Source organism: Myiozetetes cayanensis, unplaced genomic scaffold (genome assembly GCF_022539395.1).
Source record: "Myiozetetes cayanensis isolate MyiCay16 unplaced genomic scaffold, myiCay2020 scf6-25, whole genome shotgun sequence".
Lineage (NCBI taxonomy): Eukaryota > Metazoa > Chordata > Aves > Passeriformes > Tyrannidae > Myiozetetes > Myiozetetes cayanensis.
Genome location: NW_026087853.1, coordinates 9,750,272 through 9,778,101, shown reverse-complemented (window position 1 = coordinate 9,778,101; position 27,830 = coordinate 9,750,272). Strand labels below are relative to the sequence as shown.

The following is a 27,830-nucleotide window of genomic DNA, read 5'->3' as shown; positions in this document are numbered from 1 at the left end:
ACCAAATTATAAACCTCAGTGATTTCCAAGATTCTTACTATACCCTCTCAGTCACTGTAATAAAGTCGCTCTGATTTAGCAGATATGGGATATTTCCTTTAATTAAGTTAAAATTAGGAGATGCAATCAGTGTGGCAAAAACTCCGCTGTGGCACTTCTCTCATTGAGTGCATGTATTCTGAGATGTTTAGGTGCTGGGGAGATCAATGCACTTGCTGTTGCCACAGCTGTAAGATGGGACGTCCCAAAGATGCAGGTGGTAAAGGTGCTAGTTTGAGGTTGCTCTGGGTGCAGATTGTCTAAGGGAATAGAAATGGCAAGGGTGAGTATGGCAAAACTCTCCCTTGGAACTGTCTTTAACGAGCTCTTTCTGTGCTGGCAGAAACTTGTCAGCACAATGAAAACAAGTTTTTATATATCAAACACCCAAGGTATTATTGATTTAAAAAGGATTTAAGGGTGGTATATTATAGATACAAGATAAAAAACCTACTTGGAGAAATCCAGCAACTCTTAAATTTTCCTGTTCTACAAACTGAAGCTCAAATCACAATTTTAAAAAAATAAGCCATAAACTTCAGTTGTTTGAGTGCTGTCTGGCAGGAAAACCTGATTATTGCCAGTTTGCTCTTTGCAGTGTGGAAGATTTGCAGGACGAAGTATCAGTCTCCTAGCAACCATAGATCCTCTAAGAATCTTCTCTTTGATAGTTCTTAAAATATGTTAATGTCACTAGATATTGCAAAATAAAACACTGGAATCCACAGCTAATGAAAAGAGGAATTCTGATTTATATCTTCAGTCCAGAATAACAATGCAGTAGTCGACAACCGTAGCACAGTTCTGACAGTGACTCAATCCAGTTTGGGCTGCTAACCATTTTTGTTTTGTTTTTGTTTAATTAGATTCTTATTACTAAATCCCAATAGTGCAAATGCTTATACACATAAATGGGTATACGAGTAGGCCCAGTGAACTTCATGTGACTATTTATGTGTTTAATTATTTGCTGAACTGAAGATTTACGGTCTGAATTTCAGTGGGCAATATTTTAAAGGACTGCTCCTCTCTCTTCCCCTGGTTATCTACAGGCATCTTATTAGGAGATTATTCTCTGACAATCTGTTATACATATGCTGTGAAATAGAGAATTTAAATCTTGAAAGCAAAGTTCAAAGCTCACATTCTCATGGGAGGTTTTGATTCAACAATTATGTTGTCCTCAGAGCATCTACAGAGTGCGTCACCCCTCCAAAGTGCAGTAAATTGTTAAGGGTGAAACCCTGAGAGCAGGAGGGAAATAAAATAGGAGCAGGCATGTTAATCAATTCAAATGCCTACTACAAGGGACAGCTGCAGTGGTGTGCCAAGAGACATCAAAAGGGCTACACAGATGTAAGCCAGCCCAGGATGCAAGACTCTGCATTTAATGTGGAATCCCAAAGGATTTATTCATGCTGCTGCATTGCTATTTTTAATGAATGAAGCACGAAGGACTGTAGTGCCAGGCAGAACTTTTTGGAAAGGAGTGAAATTCCAGATTTCTAAAAAATAGGGAGGAGAGTTCACTAATGTTTTTTGAAAGGGATTGTCCCCCCTCAACTACATCTTTCTGAAGAGACAGAGAATTGAAAGAAGATAAAATTGTATTAAATAGGTTGTCAGGAATCTTGGAATTAGCAAAAATGGATCTTCCCATATGGAGCTGTGCTATAATGAACACATGCATGCTAAGCCTCTGAAGGGCAGTTGAGATAGAAAAAGAGTAGCATTTCTCATCCATTTCTACTGATTATTGTCTAAGTGCTATAGAATCTCATTAGTTTAGTCTTTATTACATTTGTTAAAGAGGCTTCACTTAGACGAAAAAGGCTTCCCCATATTCCTTTTATAGGCAAAAGACAACTGGCCATTTGTGGTCAGAATATCTGATTGGCTTATTTGAGAGTGAAAAAAGAGTTGATAGAACAGAAGTGAAGCACATGAGAGGCAGTGTCATGTCTATCTCCTCCAGAGAAGCAGAGCCTGAGCTCTTGAGTGGCAGAAGAAGGGAACTTTCCTTCTATTTAAAGCATTTCTATTTGTAGTATATTGAAAAGAGCTGCCACTAATTTCTATTCATGTAATCAGTAAGCAAAGCTGCAGTAAAATGGAGAGGGATTCTCCAGGTAACGAAGTCCTCTGTAACTGAGGACTATTGCTTTCTTTTGAGTAATTATAAACAGGTACTTCTAGATCTTCTAGACTTCTGTAACTGCTAAGAAATATTGCAGACATCTGATTGTGGTCTCGTATGGAGCTCTGACATTTAGAATCTTTTTAAAAGTTACTGCAAAGGCAAGGAAATTTCATTCTGTTAATTCTCTGATGTGTGCTGTCTGTAGATACAGCCACGCAGACGATTATTGCAGTGTTCTAAAAGGAAAGCTTTTTACAAACTTTATTTATTTATAAGTGAGATTATAAGTGAACAACCAAGATCATAAACAGGCCTAAAATATTTCTCTATTTTCATCCTACCCCTCAACTAGCAAAAAATGATGGTAGAATTTCGTGACTGTAAAGGAATATCTTTTTTCTCTATTCAACAAGATCTTCTTTCTTAATGTCTGCATCATTATTTAGCACAACAGCACAATTTGCCCCCACATCAGGGAAGTTTGATTTCTTGCAATATGGCAGACATGTTATACAGACTGTCCTCTTTTGTGACCCCATATGATTTCTGAGTCACAGACCATATGTGAAGCAGTGCTATTGACCAAGGTCGGTCAGTCTTCTATTCACATCCCAGGTGGCTGCTGTTCAGACAAGAAAAAGGGATTGAAACATAAGAAGAGCCTATGAAAAGGCTATAAAGAGAAGAAGAATGGGGAGGTATCAAATAATGACAGCCTATACCTGCAAACATGTCATGTTGTACAAATAAATTTGTAAGATCAGTATTGTTGCCTTAAAAATGTGTCTTCCGGTGCTTTGCTAGGCTAATGGTTTTCTGATGAATACCTGACAGAGTTGTGGAACAGAGAGGTTCTGTCTTTTCCCAAACTGCAGAGACATTACAGAACTGCTCTCTTTCACAAGAGGTCAACAGAAAGTCAATGAATTCTGAGTGCTTGTAGAAGAAATGCTTTTAATGTGGGCCATGGAAAGTTCTCCCTTGCCGAGTGGCAATGAAAGAGACTGCACAGGCCACATCAGAGTGACTTCAGCCAGAGTGTCCTTATTAATTACTGCAAAAGAACTATCTATCTGGATACATACAAGTAGAAAGAAAGCAGGAGTCAAGGAATTTGCTCCACTGCCACCAGAAGTAATGTTTTGAGGGTGGGTTCTCTTTAGTTGTTAATATTTCAAACGGGGTGAGCACTTTCTGAACTGCGTTATGCCCATCACTGCTTTAGGAGAATGGTAGCTTTGGGCATCAGAAAGACAATTGCATGGAAATGAACAAGGACAGTCACTTGCAGAGACTCAAGGATATTGCACAGGCTTGAAGAAACAAAGACTATCTGAGACCCTAATAAATTAATGAACAATGCTTTATAAATAGTTTCCAGTCAAGGTCCCATTAAGACATAGTGACTTTTTTTAAGAAGTTGATTAAAAAGGGAGTTAGTGTCTCAAACAGTAAAGGGGATGTTAGAAATCTTGGTTCAATTCCTTCAACTACTTAATATTTCCTTTTCAGTAAGCCCCTTGAACCCTATTATTGCAAGGATAATTAACTGCATTCACATGTGGAGGTTAAAGGTCTAAACCCCCATCTATCTTTCAACATACAGTGTACTTGCACTACAAAAGTCACTATTTCTACTTGTATATTTATGTCACAATCATGCAATGACAATTGCAATCATAATTCTATTTCAGTTAGGAAAGCTGTATGATTACTGCACTGTTTTCATGAAAAAAGACAAGAAAAATACTGCTAATAAAGATTTAACTTGATAAGCTTTATAAAGTGAAACATATTTGGTATATGCCATAGGTTTTGTTTTCCAATAAAATTGAATTTTTGTTTCAAAGAGGGAAGAGTTGTTGTGGTTCAAGACTTCATTTCATCTAGCTTCACAAATCTTGCTTTTCAACTCATTTTTTGAGTGACAATGACTAGTCAGGAGATGGATTTGTGTCTTAGTGTCTTTGTATTGATACCTGTAAGATAAAGGTTGTAAACAGAACTCCACAATATCAAAATATGCAGAGAGAAGAACCAATGACTGTGAAATCTTCAGAGGCAAAAGGAGCTGGACTCCGTAAAAAACCCACAGGCAGTGTCATATTTGTAAAACACTTATGCCTGACTAAAGCAAGGAAATGGAGCACTGAATTAAGTATGAATTAAAGTGAAGGTAAATTTGTATTGGATAGTGGTCTTTGGCATGACAATACAGTTGTGAATATCGAGCAGTAAAATAACAGCTCTTGTGCAGAAATAAACAAAGGGAGCCTATGCATCTGCCAAATGCTTTGTAGCAAAGTAGAAGGTATTTTAGTGCTGAAAATCTTCTTGAGACATTAATCAGACTGATAAACTGGGGACAGGCACACCGAAAAACGGTAAAGCATATAAGCAACTACAAGGTATGTAGGGATAAACAGCTTTCTGGATGGCCGAAATAAGAAGAATCGCAGTGAGAACTTCAAGGTAGAGTATTGCCATCTCATACAGTCTTACATTTCTTCTTTGAACAATGTAAACATGAGGAACTGAGGGAAGAGAACCAAAGAAAGGAGAATTATCACCAGTGTGGCAGAGCAGAGAATCCATTTAAGCAAAAAAATTGTATGAAGCATAAAATAAAAGGGAGCGAGATAACTAAAACGGGGAAGGGTTAAAAAGGCCATATCTAGGAGTAAAAGAAAAATATAAGGCTAAGCAGACAAGATAGAAATTTGTGTTTACAATATAAATATAATGATATTATTGCAGTCAACATACCGAGAGCCTTTTTTCACAAACACTGTAGGAAAATATCAGAGCCAGTCAGAGAAAGCTCATTCTATGATGTCCTTTTACAGCTGGGGAAGGATCTAAATTTATAGACTGAAATTCTGTCTCTATTGATCTCTGTGGGGTTTTTGCTATGTGATTCAATTGTTTTCAGAATTTCATCCAACATCCTCTGGGGTAGAGAATTTACTTTAACTTCCAGTTTGGTATTAGTATTTATCAGTGAGAGGATGACATCACTCTTCTCTCTCTTAAACCAAAGGGAATAGCTAGGGTTTGCCTGTAAGCCTGTAAGCCTGTACTGTTCAGACATCACTAGGAAAGGGCTGTTGGGATTACTTCTCTTTAAGGCTCCAGTGAGCCAGTCTAGCAGCCTGGCTTTGACTACAGAGCCAAATGAACCCTCAGAAAGAAATATTTCATGCTGCCAGGTCATTCTTTCAAAAAGAAAAACTGCTTTTTTCTCTTTAGGCCAGTAACTGACACATATTAAATGAGCTAGTGGAGTTTTACAGGGAGAACTCATACATTTTATTACACCAGTTGGTACATTTCTGAAAAGCAAACAGAAAAGCCTTGACATCCTTGAAACTTTATTGGGAAGAAACAAAGGTTTAAACGCAAAGAGTCTTTTTTGTTTTTGTTTTCTTTCCCCTGCTATATCACTAGCCCAACAGATTTTCTCTTTTCCTGCAAACATTGCCTGTTTATATCCTTATATTTTCAAAACTAGAATAGCCCTGCAAAAATGTATGGCAAGGATGTTGTGTATCCTTACCTTTTTGACTACCACTCTATCCAGTTGTCCTGAGCTTGGTGATGACCTACACACTCTCCTCCTTACTATTTTTCCACATCAATGGTCACCAGAGGTGCATTTTGAAATTCAATGCTCCTTGTGTTGTAGCATCTAAACTAAAAATATTATCCTTAATGTTCCACAAGAAAACGTATAAAGTGACAAAGTGAGTGACTGTGGAATAACTCATAAGTAGGAACTAGCTTTCTAATTCCTGCCAGGTAGAAATTGGATTATACCTTGCTGCCTGGGGATTTATATACCTTCAGATAAATGTCTAACTTCACTCTGATTCCTACTGATCTTTTAGATCTTCAGATTGTTTTGTGACAATGAGCTCCATATGCAACTTACTCTATTTAAAAATCACTTTTGATCAGTTTTGATCTTATTGCCTTTCTGTGTCATTTAAGTCTTTCATTCTTGCATTATGAAAGTAGAAACTGGAGCACCTGACAATCATTTTTCTACCCATAGTTTTGTATATGTTTCTCCTAAACATAATGCACTCTTTTTGCTGACTCTTCCAAAAGAAGTTTTTTAACTACTTTTAGTTCCTCTTTTTAAAAAACTTTCTTTTTCTGATTGGTGTTGTCAAGATGAAGATTCTTTTCTGTATTCTAGATTGGGGTTATATGGTCAGAAAATTACATTCTCTCCTACCTAATTTTTTTTTGACTGCAGCAGTGTTTAGAAAATCTTCCTACTGGGTTTTCCATGAGTTTTTTTTGTTTTGTTCTTGTCTTTGTCAGCACTAAACTTTACTTTCCCATGTGCTATATCTTCATGCAGCTGTGTTCTTCTTAAAATCTATTATCTACTGATTTTTCTGAATAAGTTTGTGCATCTTTAAGGGTTTTTCCCTTCAGTTATTGCTGAAGTATGACTCAGTAGTCTCTGTGTTAACCTAACTTTAGCCTTTAACTTTTATTAGCCTTTTGGAATATTCAGTTTACAATTTCTATTTCTTAGTTTGTTTTGAATGACAACAAAATTTTACTCTTTGAATCCATTTCCACATACATGAACTTTTTCTGTCACAGGATAATTCTTGTGTCTCTCTTTAGTGGCAGCCTCAAATTTTTCTCAGTCTTTCTAACACTAATCTTGCTTTACTCTGTGCAAAGAGGTGAATATACTTCTTTAACATTGACATCTCTTTAGTTTTCAGTCCAGGTTGGATTAGGTACTTTTCAGCTAAACAGGCAGAACTCCTTGACCCACAGCAGACTCTGTCTTACAGTCTCCTAGTCTAAATGTACGACCCTACCTTCCTAGTCCTGGATGTATAATTTTATCATTGACTGTTTAAATGTTCTTTCAGTAAATTAGAAGTGAGATCACTCTGTCCTGGTCTTATTCTTATTTGTCACACTATGAATGTTTTCATTGCCCACGAATTAATCATAGAAAGTTTTCCTTGCAATCACCAATGAAAAGGCTTATAATTCTTGGACCTGATTTCTGAGATCCTTGCAAGGTGATTTCCTTTGAAACAACTCTTTAGAGAGTTGTTAGCTGTTCTGTATTCACTGCAAAAGTGTTTTATTGCTATTGTATAGCTCCATACATTTTTTTAAAAGGAAAGCATCATGTCATATTAAATAAAATATCCCTAACAGACTATTACAGCTGCTCTTTTAAATTCATTAGTCCTTCAGGCAATGTTGGCCAGAGTGTGAAGCTGACATTGTCTATAGGGTTAGAAACTTCACAGTGCTTCTTATTAGATTGATGACATTTTAGAGAACTTTAAAAAAGACTGCAGTCTAATTATTTCCTTCCAACCTGCTGTGATTATGCAAAACTCAAACTGAGAAATCAGTTTTTATAATAATTTAGCATCATAAACTGAGACAGGTTCTAAGAGGACTATCCAATCCCTCTTTTTGGGGGTGTTCTCTGATCATGAATCCTAGTTAAGATTGGGGACCTGACTGAAGCAGAATGTATTTCCTTCTGCAATGGACAGCTGAGTTTCCCTTCCCATAAAAATCATGACAGGACAATGGTAGGAGAGAGAGTGAAATTCAAAGATTCAGGGGACTTGTGAGTATAGAAGAATGGAAAGTTGCCTGAAATTAACACCAGACATAACATTTTCTACTTAAAAATGTCACTCATTCAGAAGGAAAAGGAGGTTGAGGAAGGAAATGCAAAAATAAATTACATTATTATTATTGTTGTAATTAAAGGGAAAATATAGTAGAAGCAACAAGTTTGGTTTTTTTTCTTTTTTTTTTAAGGGCTTTTTTAAACTGACTGTGGCAAAAGATTACAAGTCTCTTCTAAATAATAACTTTTGCAGGTAGAGTTTTAAACAAGCTGTTGCTTGAAGACATTCTTACCTCTATATTAAACAGCTAAATAAATGATCAAATATAAGGCTGTAAAGTTCTGAACATTTATCAATATATTGCAAATCAATACTGAGTAAACTATTAAGAACCAAAGTCATAGGAGAAAGCTATATTTAACAAAAGGGAACTCAACATTATCATCAAAAATTAAAGCATCTAATTCTTGGTGAAATCATGCAAATCATGTTGCCTTCAAAGTTGTTAGCAGTGCCACATTTTCTCCCTTGGCTCCAGAATGGAAAAGTTACATCATCCTTTTCCATTAGGAAATTAAAGGCTCAGATAAATGTGGCCTCCACAGCATGTGCACTGCTCCCTGATTCCTGTATAAACTTTCTCCATGTCCCAACAGGAGCTGTAACCAGACAAGTTACAGCTGGGTGTTGACAGTCAAGGCATTCCAGGACTGAGAAGCTCAGGTGCAGTGCTCATGATGATGAGATGAGGAGGAGGGTGTCCGGCAGGTGATCTGAATCTGCCTCCAAGGGAGAGACAAGTTTGTGAGGGATGCTACAAGCTTACTTGGCTGCCAGACTCACCAGCTGACACGTGATGAGATCCCAGGGAAACCATCACCATCGATGTCCTGGGAATCAATCCCAAAGATACTCTCTCTTACCTCCATGCAGTACCTGTCACATGCATATCCAGTTTTGGTATACAATCCAAAGAATGAGGATGAATGGTGACTCCAAGCACATGCAAGTATTTTTCTACCTATTTTTATCTCATTGCTTAACACATCAGGAAGCATACTCCCTCACCATGAGTGCTGGCAAGATTAGGTTCTCAAGCCCTACTGCTTTACCTTTGACTTCACTTCTCTGTAATGAGTAGTTCCCCAGTAGACATAATGTATTATACATTGATAATAACAGCACATGTATCATTAGACTTCCTACTTACTGCATTTGTCATAATTCTTAAATCATATTTTTCCACAAATAAATAAAACCCAGTGATAGATAATTTCAGGCTTTATGTCAGAAGTGCACAAAAAGCTATAGTGCTTTGAATGCTTTCCCCGCCCAGTTCTCTTTTTTGTTTTCTGCTTTAATATTTTGAGAGGTAAAGAATAAAAAAGGATAAAAAAGTAGCATGGATGTCAGTTAACTTTTAATGTGTTCTGTTAAGTGGAGAGAGGTAGGGATACATCACTGAATAAAGAGAATTTATTTGAAGTACTGTAGGCTCAAGCTGAACACAAAACACCCCATTGCACCAGTGGCAAATAAAAAATGCAGAATGAATAAAAAGAAGCAGAGCTGTGCAAAGGTCTGCTAGATCAGGTATTTTGGAAATACCAACCACAACTGGAAAAAAATTTAATGGTGCACCCACAATCTGTGAAAGTAATGTATGACAATGGAAAGTAAGATAATGAAAGGGTAGATACATTTCTCACAGTAACAAGTTCTCCTGCACTTTTACTGATGATAATACTTTGCAGTTAGTCCAGACACGGTAATTTAATTGCAAAACTGCATTACAGGGGTTTGAGTGCTGTACTTGACATAGAAACTTAAGATATTTTTAACTTTGAGCTATAAAAGGAAAGTGCAAATATAGAAAGTCTGTGACTGAACTAAGTCTGAACGCAACAGCTTTGCAGGCTGCAAGTCCTGGGCTGTGTCTGGCAAAAAATGCACTGACTGCTAGAAGACTCAGGACAAACCTGAGACAAGACAGTTAAATCTACCACGACATCCAGTCAGTCTATGTGGATCAGAGTATTCTGGGGTTGACAGTGCACTGATATTATAGACAGACTTAATTTAATTTATTTATAAGAATAAGTTGCCTGGGGAAGTGGTGGAGTCGACATCCCTGGAGGTGTTTAGGAGGAGTCTGAATCTGGTGCTGGGTGATATGGATTAGAGGTTTAGGGGTTACAGCGGTGGTGTTGGGTTGACAATTGGACTGGATGATCCTAAAGGTCTCTTCCAACCTTGATAATTCTGTGATTCTGGGTTTGTTTGGTTTTGGGATTTTTTGAGATTTGTTTGTTTGTTTTATTTGGTTTTGGTTGTTCTGGGTTTTTTTTTTTTGTTATATACAGCCCAACTGGAATCACAAAAGTACAAAAAATAATTTCTTCAGGGAGAGGAATTTAGATGACATATATGGGGGTTAACATGTTCATAGATTTAAATGCCCTTATATAGGCCAATGAAGACAGCATCGCAGATATGTTTTTGCACATCCAATACTTTTGCTGGAAAATGCTGTTATATTCGACACCCAAGAAATCTCCCCAGAAAATACAACATTCAAGCCATTACTAAGCCTTACAGAGATGATGCTCTGTTCTGGAAGAAAAATAAAGAGTTAATGTGATAATGGGGTATAAGTAACTTTGGAAAGAACCAGTCTTACTGGTCTGGAGCCAAAAACCATTCACTGCCATACAGAAATTTTCCTTTCAACAAATTGAAGCAATCAAGAAGCTCGTAACCCCCCACTTTTTTCTCCGTTATCCTAGAGGGATATATCTCTTATTTTGCAAAATTCTGTTATGACTAGGAGGTTCATAAGCTATATTAAGTGTGAAATAATAAAAGGTATTAGTGTCAACCTGTCTGCTCCGTTAAAAATAGAAAGGTGTACAGATGTTTGTGAAAACAGGTGATTCTTTGGGTGAATATGTGTCTAATTTAGTTGCTTAAAGAAGGACCTGGGAATGACACATGCCCATTGAAAAATGACTGCTCACTTTAAATAATTTTAGGAAACTGAGGAGTGAAATAGACAGATGTTCATGTCTTGAGGTATTGTAGGCACAGGACTCAGTTTCTCCTTGGTGCCTCGTGAGGGACTCAAGCAGTGCTATACCTTTACTTTGCTTACCAGACTGCACACAATGGTCTCAGAACATGCTGAGTTGGAGGGTATTCACAAGGGTCATTGAGTCCAGCTCCTGGCCCAGCACAGAACAACTCCAAGGATCACACCATGTGCCTGATGGCATTGTCTGAACGCTCCTTGAGCTCTGACAGAGGCTTCCTGACACTTTCCTGGGGAGCCTCTTTCAGTTCTAAAACTTATTTTTTCTCAGATATAAAGATTATATTATATTCTAACACTCATGATAATTTAAATATATATTTAATTATTTATTTCAGGAAAAGACACTGTGTTTTCAGTAGCTGGCTACGTCTTAAAAGCTTTTAACAAAAACCAAAGCAAGGCATAAACACTTCAGAATAGCAAGGACAGTAATGCTCCTAAGTAGCAGAGATTTGGTAAGCACTGCAAGGGATAGGAGAAATTTCCAGTATGGATTAGCATAAGGATTCCTTAAACTATATAAATAAAGGAATAATGGATTATTCTACGAATGAATTTCTTCATCTTTCTAAGGTAGGTTTTTGTAACACATTCATTTTATGAGAGGATCTTGAAACACTAAACAAAACTTAAGAGATTTTCTTAATAATTATTCTTATTTTACAGCTGGAGAAACTGAGGAATTGCCAAGTTCAACCCTTACCCAAAGTTACATAATAAACCAGTGGAGGCAACTGTATGAAAAGCCTGTATTATTTCCTATACCTCTATATCTAACTTTACCTGCATTTTGCAGCAATACTTATCTGGAAAATAGTTGTCTGTACAAGAAATAACAATCAGCACTGTGGTGGTAACAATTGTCATTTCGCAGAAATTAATGATTTAAAAGACATTTGTAAGCCAGTTCTTCCTGACAAATTACATCAGTGCACATGTACCTTCATAAAATTCCATTACAGCTTAGAGGACACATGCTAATATTTATTATAGCTATAAGGCTTCATAGTTTTGAGAAATGCAGAAATCAAGCTATTGATCTGAGGTATTAAAATAACTGAGTTACTAGAAGAGTTACCTGTTGTTTTCCTGCTGATGATAGAAGTCCAATGAGAAAGAAAAATACTTAATCCCTGGTTGTCATGATGTTTAGCTAATTATTGCGTTATTAAATAGTGACTCAGTTAGAAGGGTTCATTTGTTTCTTGCCTCTCAACTGGAACTGGAAAGGTTGTGCAATGAGAAAGTGAAAGCTGAAACTTTCTTCTCAGCACCCCTTTCTTTGTCACTCACATTTCCCAACGTGGGGGTGAGATGTATTTCCCTCAAGGAAGAAAGGAACACCTAGGATGTGGATGAATATACGAAAAGGAGGAAACTGAGCACAGCTGTCAACACACAATTTATAGAGCTGTAACACTGCTGTGGTAATATCAGTCAGAGACACAATAAACTGTAAAAAAGGATTCCTGCAGACCTGAGCTCAGAAATGAAGCCATTAGCTATGTTAGTGCCCAGCATTAGTTCTGAAGGCCTGGTGGTTGAAGAACAAAGCCTCTTTCCTTCCCAGGTTGCTTCCTGCAATGTTAGTTTCTGTACTCCAAAATGGTTATGAGCAAGGTACAAAAAAGCTGCCAGTAGCTTGTGAGCGGAACAGTCTTACTTCTTTCTGCCCTTGCCTATTTCCAACAAAAATAAACAGATAAATAGTAATTTGCCAACAGCCTCCCTCCTGCTGTAGGGAAATGTTTCATGTTTTGTTGGAATAATTAACAGGCTTTTTGTTATTTTCTGCCACCATATGCTGCTTCCCTGCTCTGCATTTGCAACTTCTCAGACCAGCTCCAGTTTTGCGGCACTGGGAGTTGAATGGCAGATTGGTTGTGGAAGGTGGGTAGAGAAGGGAAAAGGTGGGAAAGGAGGAGCTTATGTAGTTACACCCTAACACTGAAAAAAGAACTTAGGGCTGCTCTTGTAGCTATCAGTGAAGTAAAAAGCCATTTACTTTTAAGTGGGGAGTGACTGGCTCAACAAAAGAGCCAAACTAATTTTGTTTTAATTATTTATTGTGTTCCAAGTCCCATTACTGATTCTGTTCTAATTGTATTTTTAATTAACAGGATTGATTGCAATGGACTGTACACTTCAGTCCTGTAACTCCTGACTGGTTTAGCTTCCATTTTGCTCTACTAGAAACCTGAAAAAAAGGAAGCAAGAGGAAGCCTCAAAATACTGAAAGAAGACAGGTGTATCCAGGGCAAATGAAAGACCTTTCCTGAACTTTAATGGTGAATATGGGCACTTATGAAAACAATTTTAGCATGTTTTTGTCAGCAATTTGTTACTCCGTGTAAATTCCTTATGATGAATGAGTAACTCCAGCTTTGCATGGTTTGCAATATGGTGGCTCTGTTTTCTCCTTATGATAGCTGGGAAATATTTTATCTTCTGCTGCTATTTGGGGATCAGCTAAGCTGGAGTGGTGAGAAGTGAGTGCCTGGCACCTCACTGCCTCCATCACTGCTGTGTTTGCATTCCCCACTGCGGGGCTGGGGACTCTGCTGGGGTCTGTCAGGGCAGTCAGAGAGCTCTGGGGGAAGACCCAGCCCCGTGCCCTGTGCCCCTCCCCAGATCATTATGGCCTGCTGGTGCTCTCTGATCCCTGATGCTCACTGTTGTTGCTCCATTGAATCCTGCTGGCTTACCAGCACTCCCAGTTTTCCTGTTGCAAGACTATGATTCAGCTCTGGGTATCCAGAAATAGGACACGTCTGGTGCTTTCTGTGAGCTCGCAGCACCGTGCAACATCGCAAGTGGAGCAAAGGTCTGGCTGGCTGATGGAAAAATAAGTGGTTGTGAACCAATTTTTGAATCCTCAATAGCTGCTCATTTTAGCCCTGTTCACGCAGCAGGTTTTTGTTACTACTGTTATCCAGCGAATAGCTGTTCTTTGGGGGAAATGCCTCTTCCTTTTTAAGAGAACTAGTGTAGCTGTATGAACAGGCCTGATATTTATCCCTCTTTCTCTTTGGTTTAAAATGCTCTCACCATTCAAGCAGGGAGTAGAAGGAAGAGTTTACCATATCACTGATCATTGTTGCCAAACTAGCACCAAATATTAATTCAAACAGCTCATAAGCTCGACAGATACAGATGTCCATTTGAATAATTTTAGTTTATCTTTGTAGGTATTGAATTTACAGTCAGAAATTGAGAGCTATTGGCCAACAGTGTCACAACAGAGGGCTTTGCAAACTACAGTACAGGAGATCGCTGTTCAGCAATAGGTACTCCAAGGCTGTTGTATCCAGCTCCCTTGGATTGTTCCAACATTAAGTTCCAAACAAGTTTTGGAATATCCTTAAGGAAGTGAAAAAGGAAAGATGCAGATACAGTGCTGAATTGAGGCATGGAGACAACAGGGGCATCTTTAAACAACCATTCTAGGTACTGAGTAAGTAAAACATAGAATAAAAAGACTTGAAGGGTTTTCAACTGAGACTGATTTTCAATATGAGAAAGGTTCCTTTAAATTTAGTAAGTGCCTGCTTATTTTGGGGAAATCAGCATTAGGGAAATTTCAAAAGCATCCTCTCAAGGGTATTACACAGGGATATAAATGCACTACTGTAGTTTTCAGCTACAGAATTGCATGTTTTATTTACTTTCTGTAGATAGAAAGCAGTGGTGTCTCAAAACAAATGCATCTTCTTTGCTACTAGCAAATAGTTTTGATCCCCTAGACCCTGGTCACAACTAAGTATTATGAACTATCCTCTCGATAGGATTACCCATTCAGTTTTGCCTCAAACATTTAATATTCCACACCCCCCCCCCCGCTATTTTCCTGGCTTGTTTATGAGAATATCATGGGAAACTCTTTTAAAGCCAAGATTTATGGCATCTGATGCTGCTTCTTTGTCCACAAGATGTCTTTTTCTGTCATCTAAAACTACTGGCACTGAAGAGTTTCATCTGAGAAGGTCAAGCGTAAGCCCCTTTGCAAAGAGGAAGTTGTTGAAACAAATGTCTGAAGTAGTCTGTGAAAATACCATCTTGTTTTTGAGCTAAAAAAAAATTAAAATTATGTATTTCATAAATATAAACCAGATTCACAAATGGGGTCCTGTTTCTCCTTATCATACCTGAGGTCAAAACCAACAGTTCCTGACATTCTGAGCCATGAGTCATGCTGTTTGGGCATGTAGGCTTCATTTCTGATGCCCACATTTAGTATAAAACCCTCTAAACCATCCCATAATTCATAAAAGTTTCTGCTCTTTAAATTTGATGATATCAAAGTTTTAATGCTACAGTTTCTGATGTGAGACTAAAACCCATGGATCACCAAACTTACAGAGAAAACAGAGTAATAGAAATGCAGCTTTGACAGAGTAATGTAATACTTATTCCCTCTTATCTGTCCCCAAAATTCTTGCTGTGGTGGGTTCATATTAATAAGTGAACTTTTGTTTTACTCAAGTTAGATGTTAAAACACAGTGGGAGGGGGGAGCAAAGTTATATCTATCTTTCTGTTAATTGCATGCAGTAGATCACTGAGCAGAATTTTAATAGAGCTGAAAACCTTAGAACGAGTGGGGAAAAAATATCAGTCGCTCAAAACTGAAAAATAAATCAGAGCAACTTCTGACTCTGGGCAGTAACTTGCACTTGTGTCTTCTCTTGGAAGAATTCAGAAATTTTCACTATGTTGACCAGGCAAAATACTTAAGTATTGCATGTGCCTGTGAGAGAGCCACTGCATACTGAGGTCTTTGCTTTTCTGATATACCACAGCCATGCTATGGCAGGGCAAAACCCTCACATTTTGCAAACATGACAAATGCAGGCTGCTGGCTGAAGAAAGAAATGAAAAATTAGTTGAAGAACCTTTAAAATCTTTGTCATAAATAACACTTTTAAACCAAACCTTGACCATTGAAGAGAGATCTATTAGTCTTTTCTACCTCTTGCTCTTTCACCTTCTCTTCCCTGGCTCTGCAGTTTTCAGGCATTTCTGCTGATGGTAATTGTTCTAAGCCTGTTGTAGCTTCCATTACTCTGAAAGTACCATTTCTTTCTAAAGGCACCCAAAGATAAAGAGTGCAATTGAGAAGTGATTTTCAAACTCAAAGGAAGGAGAAAAGTCATGTTAACAGAAATCACTGGGAAAGGAATACTAAACATTTCTGATTGCCAATTTTGCTTTCCTGTGGCAAGTGCCAAGAGATACTGAAATCAGTGTGAACTGCATGTGCTCAAGATTTTTCTCTGGCTGAGTAGCTGCCCCTGTGAATGTGAATAGTAAATTTGACTGTAAAATCGTTTTATGTTCTGGTTGGAACCCTGAATCCTGTACAGAAATTCACCATTTTAATAATATTTTGTCCTCTATCCAAACATCTCCCTCCTGACTCACTTGCTGCTCCCCTTCTCTGAAAAAAGGGGTGAAGGGCAGAAAGGGAGGACAACTCAATTGCAAACCCTAACTTTAAAAATGCAGGCTTTACAGTAAAATGAATTTCATTGAAAACACATTCTTTTTATTGGGAAGAAGCTCAGGCTATCTATCTTAGCCTATGTCAAACAAATAGCTTACTCTTTTGAGTACTGTCTTATAGATGTCCATGCTCTGTGAAGAAGATTTTGATCTAATTTGTATTTAATGAGCTGGGAAGCTGTAAATGACCATATGTGTCATCTTGGGAACACTGTAGCTTTATGCAGTGTTGGACTAGATGAAGGATCCATTAGTGACCCAATGGAGGTGTTTTAGGGCAGGCAAGGAGCACTCTCTAAACACCATCTGCTCGTACTGTTGCTTGTAAAACGATGTCACATCTGCTGCTCTAAAAACATTATGCTGGTCTCTCCTCAAGTACACGGCTGCTGCTCTCCTCTTAGCAGTGGAAAAAGGAGTCAGTGCCACAGTACTGGGACAAGAGGTGTTAACTACAGATGAAATTGGATGTGGCCTGCTTGGCTTCCTGTATCTTGTGACTGTACCATAAATGTCACCAAAAAAATGAAAGGAAAATGAAGGAGAGGATTCAGCATTAAAGGTAACTGGTGAAGCTGGGTAAATACTTGGACTGTTAGTCTTTGCTGAGCCACATCTTGCCCCAGATTGGCTGCTGCTGGTACCTGTTTCAAACCTAACATGGCTAAGTCTCTCAGAGATTGGGAGGATTTTTGAGATAGCTTGATTGGTAGAATATGAGATTTATCTTTGATTTCAAATGGAATGAGCTCAGAAAGTACTGCCATTTCATTTGGCCATCAGATTTTATTGCTTAGAGTATTTGGTTGCCTAACACCTATGAGGTGTTATAAATCTAATTCACCTATCCTGGAAGCTCCAAGCATACACATTGGCATACATTTGCAGTACTACTCATTATTACTACACCCAGAGTGATAATTTCATAATAGTGGTGTATACAAAAATAGTCATTGTTGGTATCTGAAGGAGAGACGTTATAATGGCTCAATAGAAATCCTTGAAGTACCAAGTAAATGCTTTCCACACCCAAATTCAATTGTTATGACCTGGGATTCTTATACAGTGTTACCACAGAGACTGTTTTTAGCAATCTGCAGATGAAGGAAAAATAATAGTGTGAATTTGTTATAGTTTATGTTGCTTTTAGTTCAGTGGCTATGCTCACTTCACATGATAACAAGTTTAAAGCTAATAAGTCTTAAAATTGCTGTATTTTCCTGATACCTTTGAATGGTAAAAAGAATGAAAACATTATCTTCTGTTAATCAAGTTTATTGGACAGCAGCCAAATCATCTATTTTAATGGTCACCTCCAATTTGCAAAGCAGAGGGGAAAAAACTTCTAAGCAGTGTCATGTGGAATAGCATGGCAAGACAGAGGCCAGAATGTCAGGAAAGGTGGCCATGTGGCATTTTTCATTGCCATATGAGACTCATATAAGGCCCTAATGATATCATCTGTCATGTGGATGTCAAGTGCTAAAGAACTGAAGCATCTGATGTAGTTCTCTTATTTTACATTCTTCTGGTTACCTTGAGGTGCCATAGCTGTGGATCAGATCTTCATTATTTAGGCTATTAAGGGTAGTTCTACATTGCCCTGCCTGTCTGAAAGAGCAGAAACAGACCAGAAAATAGGACACTAGAAGCCTTTTCAGACCTGTATTTGGCTGCTGGCTTGATCACTAACCTGGGCAAATCACTTCATTATCCTTCATTTCTGCTGCCATGTCTTACTATTTCTCTTTTAGCACATTGCATGAGTCAGTGAAATAATATATACCTTCAATTATAATGTATTTGAACCCAAATCTTACTTGTAAACATCACTGTACTGTAAATAGAAATTAAAGATTTAGTATTCATCCAAGAAGAAAACAAATGCCTATTTTCACATCATGGTGGCAGGCTGGAAGGGCTGAAGGAGGATTGAAAACTTTCTTGTATAAAAGAGCTTTGACCTAGAGCAACAAAAATTGTCTGCTCTTTCAGTGAGATTCCACTGGTATCCAGGTGCCCTAGAAACTGAGAACCTAGAAACTGCCCTAGAAACTTCCATTTAGAAATGGAAGACTGGTTACACTTTCTACTGTGGCATTCTACCACAGCCTTTGTATGACAGTTGTACTGAACTCACACAGATTTCACAGAATATTCTGCATCAGAAGGGACCCACAAGGATTGAGTGGATCACTCTTAAGTGAGTGGATCATATGGGATCAAACCCCTTCATGCCTGTGAAGTTCAGTTGTGTGAGGCTGTAATTTCTCAAGATTCTTCTGCACCTTCAGAGAGCCATCCCCGTGCTAAGGCATTTGTTTTGCAAGAGAACTTGTAGTGAACAGCAGGAATCCTCATAGATAAGAAGCAGGAGAAAGAGCAGAAACTGGTATCACTTTCCTTGTTTGTGTTGATGTCTGTGACACTGTACTTCAGTAGGCTACCTATAGGTTTCCCAAAGAAATAAACAGCCTAAGCCTACCTGGAATTAAACAGCCTACCTGGACTAGAGATATACAGGAATCTTTGAATCTTCTCAACATCCTATATAAATGTCTACTTTGGTCATATTTCTTTACAATAGTTATTGTAGTAATAATTTCTTGTGAAGGGAATGAAAAGAGGTGTTATTCCAGCTTGTGCTTCACTCAGCTACGTTTTATAAGGACACAAGGCTTTGTAGCAGGCATTTATCTCCTTCTGTTTCAAGGGCTATAGAAATTAAATCTTTTAAGAGCACTGACTAAAATCAGAGCAAGAATGAATACTTCATTTACAAATAGTTTTGCTAAAGGCTACAGGAGGGAATTGAATTGCTTACAAGGTTTTGGCCCTTGAGGAGCCTCCCTTGAGGATGGAGCATGACTGCATGGTGGATCTCCAGGCACCTTGTCCTTACAGGGAACTGAAGCATCAGCCTGAGCTAGGTGATGAGACTAGTGCAATTCTTTGGAGATATTGAGGACAGATGGAGATGTGAGACAAGCAGGGATATGGCTAATGCGGTAATTTCAGCAGCTAGAATACAGAAGGAACCCCAGAGCTGGTGGCAGGTTTGGCTAAATTATTCTCAGACACGGAGTTCAACAAAGCAAAGTGCAAGGCCCTGCACCTGGGCACAGCAGTCCCAGGCACACCTACAGGTTGGGTGGAGAAGCGATTGAGAGTAGCCCTACAGAGAAAGACTTGGGGTGATGGTTGATGAAAAACTCAAAATGAGCCATCAGTGTGTGCTTGGAGTCCAGAAAACCAATGAAATCCTGAGCTGCATCAAAAGGAGAGTGGCCAGCAGGTCAAAGGAGATGATTCTCCCTCTCTACTCTGTGGGTCTTGTGGGGCCTTACCTGGAATACTGCATACAGTTCTGGTGTCCCCAACATGAGAAGAACATGGAACTGTTGGAGCAAGTCCAGAGGGGGCCACAAAGATAATCAGAGGACTGGAGCACTTTGTCTATTAAGACAGGCTGAGAAAGTTGGGGCTGTTCAGTGCTGAGAAGGAAAGTTGTGTGGAGACTTCATAGCAACTTCCCAGTATCTGAAGGGGGCCTAGAGGGAAGTTGGAGAGAGACTCCTTTTCAGAAATGTAGTGATAGGGCAAGGAATAATGGGTACAAACTGAAAGAGAGGAAATTTAGGCTAGCTATTAGAAAGAAATTCTTCACTATGAGCATGGTGAGGTACTGAGCCCAGGAAGGCTGTGGGTGCCTCAACCCTGTCAATATTCAAGGCTGGGTTGGGTAAGGCCTTGAGCAACGTGACCTAGTGGGAGATGTCCCTGCCCATGGCAGGTGGGACTGGGACTTGATGATCTTTAGAGTCCTTCCCAACCCTTAACATTCCATGATTCTGTGGCTCCATAAGCATGGCTACTTCCTATGGAGCAAGGCCAAGTTTCTGCCCTCTCACCATCTGCCTGATTCAGGCTTAATTTATAGTATCTGAAGTTTAACTTCCAAAATGTAGAAGTGACATTATACCAACCCAAGTTTGTTTTTTAAGACAGACTCTGCACCAAATCGGAACACTGTATTTCTAGCAGCTCACAGGGGATATTACAGCTTAGTATGTTGATCAGTCTTGACCATATTTATTGATCAGGCTTGACCATATTTATTTTGTCTGATAATGTCATGGCCTTAGGTGACAAGTGCACAATTCCTTATGATATGTATGCATATAGTTGCAATGATAAGGTCAATAATTGTTTCTAAGACCTCTTGTATACAGAATGTGTACTACTAATAGTTACTTTGTAAGGTGGAAAGATACAGCTCTTCTAAGACAGGAATTGATTACTTGTGATCAAGGAAAGTCAATGCCTAATGCTGTGTTATATGGTTCCTTGAGCAGCTAAAAGCAAGTAAGTAAAGATGAGATCCAGCTGGAAAATTTATCCTCATTCATGTATGACTAAAATTAACTGAAATATAATATTCAGGTTGATTCAAACCTCAATGTGCTGCAGACTTACTCAGGTTTGAAGTCAGACTCCTGTTATTTATCTAAGAATTAAATTTTTACATATGTTTTCTTCCTGGATAAGTAGTAGTGGTATCCAAAACTCTCCTGGAGGCATTGGTTACCTGGAACATATGAACTTAAGATAAAATATGTATTTAAATGCACAGACCAATCTCTTTTCATATTTGTCTTTCTCTGAAACATACCCAGCATCTGAGAAAAATATATATTTTTTGGACCCACCCACATTTCTCCCTGTATTGATCTGTTCTTTGACAGACTCTGACAAGCATATCTTTCCAGTTCTGAGAAACTTTCCATTGCTATCTGGTTTCAATATTTAAGTCAATGTAACCAAATCTATTTGTTTCTCTTGAGGATTATCTCCTGTACATTAATAACAACAACTTTGCAACTAAAACATGAAGCAGTTTTAAGCAATGTTCTGTATGCGTATTCAAATGAATATTATATAACCAAGTACTTTTTAAATATCTTTACAATAATGTCACCCAAGAATGTACAGTTATCCTTTTGGTTCTTGCTAACATGCTTCAAGTGAGGACAGGCACTAAATAAATTGCATTGAAGTAAAAATTTTTGCATGTAGGAGACATGAACCTGTGTTTTGCTCTTGTGTTTTGCCCTGCTACTCCTTTCTTTTCTCATGTTGAGCTCTGCAATCTGAGGCATTGTTTGTTGAGGTAGAATTTTTGGTAACTCCTGTGTTTAATTTAAATGACTAGTTTCAGAATAGGTTGATGCTTAAACTGGAGTAGACTGATGTCTCCATTAGAAGAGCAGAAGTACAGAGCACTCGGCAGTGTTTACTCAGTTAGTACTCGATCGGTTGGAAGTTTCAATCTGTGCAATTCAATCTTGCTTCATAAGCAAGTCCACTGGAAAAGATGCTCTGACAGATGCCTAATTGAAATGCAAAAAAAGCCTATCCTGCCATGGGCTCAGACTGGAGCCTCCTGACCCCTCTGCAGGACAGCTCTCCTTGTGGAGCTGTGACACGACACAGTGTGCAAATTCTCTCTGTGTTCAATTACCTTGCACCTCTTCTCCCTCCAGACATCTGTGATAGGTGACAATTAAAACATGCAAGGACATCCTATAAAATCCTAAGCTCAGGTTGCTGAAGTTTGAATGAAATTAACACTGGGGTGTTCTCCTGCTTGCTACAGTCCTCAGTGAAATGAGACAACTTTTTCCTTCTTTGTTTTAAAATTTGAATAAACTTTTAAAATAATGCAGTTGCTACAGCTCCCATTTTAGCAGCATCTGTGTATATGTGTATAGTTTTAAGTAATAGTTGCCTGACCTTTATTGTTTTAGCACAACAGCAACTACTGCTCTGGAGACACACTGACATAATGTATCGGTTCAAGGTTTGCCAGTTCAGGGTTTCAGACCATACTGTGCTCCCAAAGAACGACAATTTCCCTTTGCCCTCCTTCATAGGCATAAATACCTCTTCCTCAACCATAAGAAGAATCTCATAAGAAAAAATTAAAAACATAAATATTTTTTACCAGACCAGTCTGGTAAAAAGCTTCAGTCTGTTTCATCTTTCTTTTTCAGTTCTAAAGTTCTTTGGTTTGGGGTTTTTTTACTTTGTTTGGTTGATTGTTTGTTTTTTGTTTTTTTTTCCCAGCACATCAGTGAAAAAGTTATCAATTAGTACGTACTAATTCCAGATACACAAACATTAGCAACGTTTTCAGGATGTCAAAGATCTCACTAGTACTTAAACACACTAGCAGAGCATTCTTCTTTAGCATAAAGATACCAGGGCAAGTTCTAAACTAGTGAGCTTGAATACCTGAGTAGTCTCTCACAGTGCTCTCTTCACCCTTTTCTGAGAATTCCTTGACTGTTCGTATCAAGCTGACCTGGTTATATATATGGTTCATTGCAGTGCAGTAATATTTTTCTTGTTTGATTTTGTAAAGTCATCTCCTAAGTCACCAAACTAAAAGGACTGGGGAATTGTATCCTGTCTTCCCTTCCTCCCATACCTTCTAGAGTTGGTTTCTTAAGGCACTACAAATAAACACTCCCATGTTTGTTCCCACCCCAGAGAAAACTTTGTGTACATGGTAAAAGCCCACCCAGAAAGACAGAAACATTTTTCAAATAGTCACATTAATGCAAAAGTACTTGTCACATACCACCCAAAGAAATTATTTGAGAGAGAGCTCACCATGCTTGTACTTCTAGGAAGAGATGCAGATTTTGTGGCTGGCATTTCTTTGCTTTTAGAAATCATAATTTCGACAGGCAAGCCAGATCTTGTTCTGCATGAGACACCATTATCAAATGACCTAAGAGAAGGAGTTGTATCGAGGGACAATGATTTCTCTAATCTGTGTGTTCGTGCTCCAGCCACGATGTCGTCACTTCTCAGAGTCTCAAAGTCTACTTCTTCATGGTTTTTTCCATCTAGAATGTTCTCTTTCCAGCTTTCAGGAGACTTTCTCCTAATATGAAAATCATCTAGACTTCTCACACCAGATGGAAAGGTATTTTTCTGTTTAGCAGCTCGGTATGCCTTCAGGCTCATGGGATCAAGCACTCTGAAAGTAACTTCATTAATAAATTGAGAGAATTTGAGTTTAGCTTCTATTTTTTCTTCCACAACAGACAATGAACTTGATGATCCTTGGCTCACTAAGCTCAAGTCAGATGCAGAGGAACTGCTTTTCTTGTGAGTCTTCTTCTGCCTCTGGAGCTTTTGGTTTGTGTTTCCCACTTCTGCTGGATATAGAGAAGAGTGTTGCAGTCCGTGAGTTTTTTCACCCCCTTTCTGGCAGTGCTTTGATCGATGGGGTCGATAGCCTTCATCCTTATTTTTGCTTTTAACAAAGCTTTTAGCTTCTGACCTTGTGCTACCCTGTAACTCAAAGCTGTCCTCACTGGAGCTGCAGCGTTTTGAGTAACTGTTCATCGTCAAATCTCCAGAGAGTTTCCTCTCTGCATCAGTTCCTACTTCTGGTGCACATGCGGCGGTGGATGCATTGCATGCTCTTTCTTCATTCACCCTGCCAACCCTCTCTTGCTTGGCTGGTCTTCCAGGCACAGCACCCTCTGGCTTAGTTGGGGAAATGGAGCCCTTTGACAGTGACCCCATTTATTTTTGTGTCTATGTGTCAGCTGGTGTCAGTGCAAGGGATTCCTATAAATCCTTCTCTATCTTGTAAGACAACAGGTATGCCTTTGGAAGGCATAACAGTGCAGCTACCACATTTTCTCCCATATGAATCCCAAATTATGTATATGTTTCATAATTAGATCAATAGCACACTCTCATCATTTTAATTAGACATACTAATGAACAGAATCTATAGGACATGCAAATTTTCCAGTGTATTGAGTGCTTAGTGGATGAGCATGGGCTTTCATTGATCCAAAGCAACATATGATATATTCCTGTCTGTTGAACTGGAAACCGAACTACCATGATGTGGATCAATTCTCACTAAGTAAAGTCTGGGGTGGTTCTGTTTCAGGGCTTTTTAAAATCCAATAGTAGAGAAGGTCATGCTATACTGTCCTAATGCTACTAGTGTTTGCTCTTCTCTTAGAATAGTGACAAATCTGCTAGACCCAGAAAAGCAAAGAAAACATGATTCTCATTTCTGCCTGCTTTTTCTTGCCATAATTTTTATTCTAAAGTAATTTTTAAAGGTTAGAATCCAAAGCAGGCTGAAATATTTCAGCATTGTAAATGAGTTTGGAATAGTAATGATAGGTTCTTTCAGTACCTTGTATGTGAAGTTCTTCTCATTATTGACTATCTTCATAGACAGGCAAGTTTGAACTGTAGAGTGCAGAATTTCTCTTTTTGGTTTGTATATGCAGGAATCTAAGGGCTTGTTTAGGTGAGGCTAAGTCTATAATCTGACTGTATAATCAGTGTGCATATTTGTAGTGTCCCAGTGATGTGCTGCCACTGGAACTGACCAGAGAATGAACTGACTGATAAATTCAAAAGGATTTTTCTGGCTGTTTTTGAATCTCCTTACTTGAGCACAAGGGTGAAAGCAAGTGATGTAACTCTTTTTGTCTGGTGGGATTCAGACTCTGCTTACATCACTTGTCATTGCCATCACCATGGCTTTCTGACTGATGAAAGGCAGCAAATGCAGAAAGAAAAGAGAAGAGAATCACGAGTAGAAAATTGAGTGAGCTCCCTTAAACACTGGGACAGGTGGACATGGGGAGAATCTCTAGAAGGGACTGAGGATTAGAAAACAGTGGCAAAGAAGAGGGTAAAATGTCAGTAAAGAGCACATTTAAAAGTATCATGTATAGATCACAGGTCAACAGCAGCTTGAGCTGAAATATAGTTCCATGAACTTTTAAAGCAGACATTTAGGTCCCTCATTACAAGGTACTTTACCCACTGCATAATAGAATTTATTGTCTCCATGTTGGTAATTCCAACACTTATTTAAATCATAGTTCATAAAAGCTGCTGGAGTGTTGCAAATCTCTCAAATTAACATAGTAAGTACATTAATTTTGCAAATAACAGGGGGACATGAAGATCCTTTCAACACATCAGAAATCAATTGCTTTTACTGGAATTACTTTCTGAAATGCTTCCATATTTTCTATGGGACTGTGCCATTCTATTGTACACTGCAAACATTATCCTGATCACAGAGATAATGTGGATTAAAAAGCATAAATCCTATTCACATTGTCTTGTTTTAGATGAATTTATTCCTCTCTCACTTCAATGTGAATGTTGACAGCTTAAAGGGCTGCAAAATGCCTTCAATTGTCAACATAAAGATTTTCATGACCTTTTCAATGCAGTCAGGGAACAATACAGCACTACTCCACTCTTGCAAAGCCAGAATTTAGGGAATTTTCACCTGATACAGACTTTTACAAACTTAAGGTTACTCATTGAAGCAAACAGGATTCAGAAACACATCGGGTCTGTTCTAATGTATCTTAGCTCTTCTGCTTTCTAGATCCATTAGAGCTTGGCAAAGTGTGAGTTCTGCAGTTTTAATGGACTTTATTAATAATGCCTGTTTCAGAAACAGAGCAAGCCTCATTGTTGAGCCAGAACCTGTAAAGACTTGTACATATTTGGAGAACAGCTTTTTTATTCATGAGAGATGGGGCTCATTTGTACATGAACGAAGCTATGTAAACTACCAACATAAATTCAGCTCTCCATTGCATATGTGCAAATTTTAAGGTATGAATCAGAAGACTGTGGTACAGCCAAAAAAAATGGATCACATAATTCTTTTCTATTGTCAGGAATGAACCCACTTGTTCTGAAATATTTCACTTGTATAGTAGTAATATATATATGTGTATAAATATATAAATATATTCTTATATATTATATAAAAATGTATAAATAGAAAAAATACCAGGTTGTGGGTTTTAGGTAACACAGGTAAGGTACATAATACTTGTGGGTGTCATATACTGCTTATACTGCAGTTTTTGTTTCTTCAGATGGTTTCTGCTTGATGACTCGAGACATACGACACATACATATTAAGTTATTAAGAAAAAACTTATCAACAGCTGTAAAATGAAAAATAATTCTTACTTAAATGATATAAATCTTTTCCCCCCACTTATTGTGACTCTTGGTTGGAATAGATGTTATCAAAGTTTATAGTAATAGTAACTATTCAGTGTTCTCTCTAAAATAAATACACCAAAATATTCTCTAGAGACTACCTGAATCAGAGAAATTATTACCACTAGTCACAGGCATGAACGGAGAAGCTGAATATTAAAATATGTTTAAAAATCTGAATGTTTGATATTTTAAACCTTTTTATAATGATTTGATGTTCATGATTTGTTTTCCATATGTTAAGCAACTTGATTTTTGAAGAGTTCAAATTACTTTACCTTCTATATTTAAATATCTTTGGAGACATTGCTGATATAGGGTATTTCTTGTTCCAGTGCAAACAGGTACGTCTGTGAATGGCAATACTTTGCTGCAACAATCTGGAAGGCACTCTTGGAATAAATACCTTCAGAGAGCTCAAATTCTTCTGTTATTTATTGCTACAATATGCCATCCTGCTAGGTGGATGCTTGCCAGATTTCTAACTTCTTCTAAACCAGTCATATTAACATTAAAATAACCTTAAGAGAAAAACTTCTAGATTAATTTTGCCCTACTTTAGAAATTGTGGGCACAGTTGTTGGAATAATATGTCTGTGCAAATCAACTGAAAACTGTCTGATCCAAGTGACAGACTTTACTGTAAATAAGTCAGCAGCTCTGCCATTACCTAGTTCATTGACCTTTGATCAACACCTGAACTTTCATCTGTAGCTACCGTTAACTGAAGAAATTAGGAAAGGACTGACTTTTTCTATGCATTAATACACAATCTTGAATAATGAAACCCTGATCGAGCTGACATTTTTAGATACTGTCAAGACTTGCTCATAAGTGAACCATTTCTAGGGACTCAAGTGGATACTGTTTGCAATTTTGTGTGGAGTAAGAGCTAAGATGCTCTATTCTGTTTTAGTGTTAATATGAGAATATAAACAGAGCAATACTGATTCATTCCTGATAAACTGAGTGTTGAATCTGGGACATTTATAACAGAATGATTGATAAGATCACAGCTTAAATGAGACTTTCATAATGGTTCAGTATTTCCTTTAACAAGATTGAAGCATTAGGGGATTTGTCCAGTAAACTTGTTACATAGGAAAACACACAAAGATTTTCCTGAAGGTTCATTTAGGTTTATTTATATTCTGAGTGTCATTTTACAAAGACATTATTAGAAACCTTTGTATAAAAATGGAGCATAACGGGGTTACCTGCATATATGACTTGATGCAATGGAATTTTTCTACAGTCTGAAGATTTTAAATTAAAAGTTGAATTTCGTGGGAATTTTTTTTTAAAGTCTATGTATTAATTCCACCCTCCCTTTTAAA

The 27,830-nt window shown here is 38.0% G+C and overlaps 1 protein-coding gene across 5 annotated transcripts in view; it reads right to left on the bottom strand.

The window, feature by feature from the left end:
* The window catches only part of BEGAIN (brain enriched guanylate kinase associated), a 158,906-nt gene that overhangs the window by 125,266 nt on the left and 5,810 nt on the right, over positions 1-27,830 (bottom strand). The window lies entirely within an intron of this gene.